Source organism: Magnolia sinica, chromosome 17, assembly GCF_029962835.1.
Source record: "Magnolia sinica isolate HGM2019 chromosome 17, MsV1, whole genome shotgun sequence".
NCBI lineage: Eukaryota > Viridiplantae > Streptophyta > Magnoliopsida > Magnoliales > Magnoliaceae > Magnolia > Magnolia sinica.
Genome location: NC_080589.1, coordinates 60,623,743 through 60,626,441, shown reverse-complemented (window position 1 = coordinate 60,626,441; position 2,699 = coordinate 60,623,743). Strand labels below are relative to the sequence as shown.

The 2,699-nt window shown below is 38.2% G+C and overlaps 1 non-coding gene across 1 annotated transcript; it reads left to right on the top strand.

Moving 5' to 3' along the window:
* The first annotated feature begins 1,261 nt into the window (after nt 1-1,261).
* Nucleotides 1,262-1,368, top strand: LOC131232193 (small nucleolar RNA R71). Its single transcript, XR_009164811.1, has one exon. It is a non-coding gene; the product is annotated as a small nucleolar RNA R71 (small nucleolar RNA).
* Nucleotides 1,369-2,699: the final 1,331 nt, after the last annotated feature.

Here is a 2,699-nt window from a genome sequence, read left to right as displayed (position 1 = left end):
GAGTTTTAATTCACTCAAACCTAAGCTGTTTGTATACCGAGTAGGGAATCGATTTACGCTCACTCCTAAGTCAAAAGTACGTGATCAATTCGATAGTCCCCGATTACACATGATATGGTTGGGCTACCGGGATCCTTGAATTTCTGCGGCACATCTTGCTTAGGATGGCACTCACTTTCTCGATCGAAGATTTTCTTTTGAATAATTTTCCGTCGTTTGGTCGTACATAAGTCTTTTAGGAATTTGGCATATGAAGGTATCTGTTTAACGACATCAAGTAGAGGAATGTTGACTTTCACTTGTTTCAACACCTCTAGGATATCCTGAGAGTTAGAGAGAGGTTTTGGTGAAACCAACCGTTGGGGGAATGGAGCAACTGGCTTCTCTAGAAGTTTCGGTTCTAATTTTTGTGGGGCATCACTAGCTCCATCATTGTTGTCCTCTTCTGGTTCTTGAGGCTTTTCGGGCCTAACCGGAAGAGTTTTATCCACTCCTAAGAGTGGTGATGGATTTAGCGTGCCCCATCTGATTTGAAGAGCTGGGATCATTAATCTCGTACTGCGGTTTAGGATTGGGGAGAGGTTGTGCAGGAAGCATCCCCTTTTCTATAACCGTCATACGAGAATCTATCTTTTGCATAAAATCTGTAATTCCCCGCATAGCCTGAGCCAGCTCTTGTATGGAATTTTGAACCGGTTCCTCTTGAGGTTTCACTTGATTTGGATTTTGATTGAAGAAACCTGGAGGAGTAGCCGTTTGTCCATTCCTCCAACTAAAGTTTGGATGATTTTTCCAACCAGGATTGTATGTATTGGAGTTAGGTCCAGTAAAAGGTCTTTGATAGTTGTTTACGGCATTAGCTTGTTCATTCAATACTCCTCGAAAGGCGGGTATTGTAGGACAATTTTCAGTTGTATGAATGTTGCAATCACAAATGCCGCAAACAATTTCATTAACCTTATCCTTCTTTCCTTCCATGGCCTCAACTTTCCTTATGAGCGTAGTCACTTTACACTTGAGATCATCCTCTTCTTTCAAGAGATATAATCCACCTTTCTCCTTTAATTGAGTCGGCCTAGACGTGGTGTTCGCCATTGGGTAATAGTCCCATGATTGTGTTTTTTCAGCGAGACTATCGAGGTAATCCCATACCTCGTCAACATCTTTATTAATGAACTCTCCATTACACATTGTCTCTTCCATTTGGCGCATGGAGGATGTCAGTCCATCATAGAAAAAATTTGTATTGCGCCACGTTTCAAATCCGTGTTGTGGGCATGAACTGACCAAATCTTTGAATCTTTCCCAACATTGGAAGAATGTTTCATCTTCCTTTTGGGCAAAGTTCATGATTGCTTTTCTGAGGGTAATCGTTTTATGATGTGGGAAGAATTTTTTTATGAATTCCCTCTGCATGTCGTTCCATGTGCTAATTGATCTAGGACGCAGTGAATGTAACCACGTCTTAGCTTTCTCTTTTAAGGAAAAAGGAAAGAGTTTCACCCTAATTGTATCCTCAGATACATTAGGAAAACATAATGTAGCTATTATCTCATCGAACTCTTTCAAATGTAAATATGGACTTTCTGATTCAAGTCCATGGAATTTGGGAAGGAGTTGGATAACTCCTGGCTTGATGTCCATTTGTCCTGTGTTTTCAGGAAAAATCATGCATGAGGGCATACTCACTCCTGCAGGTTGTAGATAATCTCGTAAAGTACGAGGCGGGGGTGCACGATGCACCTCATTCTCATCTTGGGTATCCTCCACCCGGTGGAAGTAGAGGAGGTTGGTCTTGTAAGACACTTCAATTAACTCGGGGGATTTCAAGCGGTGTCTAGTCTGCGATGGATAGTCAACCCCTCAACCAATCCTCCTTCGATCAAGAGACGTCGAGTGTTGTCACGGGCCCACTTGGGCATGAAACACTCCCAGCCCGCAATCAACTTCAAAGCCTAATCCTAAGAAAGGAAAAGAAAATCTAAAAAGAAAGAGAGATGGAGAGTTGGAAAGAAATTACCAAATTGAAGCTCCTAAGTTAAGGACCGAATTAGAAATTTCTATCTTAAAGGCCTACAAAATAGGAAGGTTAGTTTCTAAACAAAAATTCTAAAAATAAATTAGGAAACAAATTAGATTTTTAAAAGAGTTAAAATTAGAAAAATAAAAATAGAAAGTTAATTTCTAAAAAGGGAAAGAAATAACCTAATTTCTAAAAATAAACTATTTCCTATAGAAGGGAGGATACTAGAATTAGAAAATTTCTAAAATTTAAACCCTAATTCTAAAAATAGGAAAAAGTAGAGAAATTAGGAAGGAATTACCAATTTAAGAACTTATGTCAGGATCCTATAAAACAGGAAAACAGGTTAAGTTCTAAAAATAGAATAAAATAAAATAAAAACTTTTATCCTAAAGTAAGTAAAATCTTAATCCTAAACTTAATTCTAAAACTAATTAATTTCGAAAAAATGTCAAAATGAATGGCCCCAAAAACTTGTTCACACCCCAAGTGCGAGTTGTGATGTAGTAATAAACTGGTAAGACCGAGGTCAAATTCACAGGGATTGAAGTTATCCGAAACCAAGTAGAACTAGAACTAGACTAAGATGTGATCTAACCAAGTAGAATTTTAAGGAATAATTGTAAAATAATTATCTAAAACTTTAAGGAATTCGAGAGGAAGGAAACTAGGGATT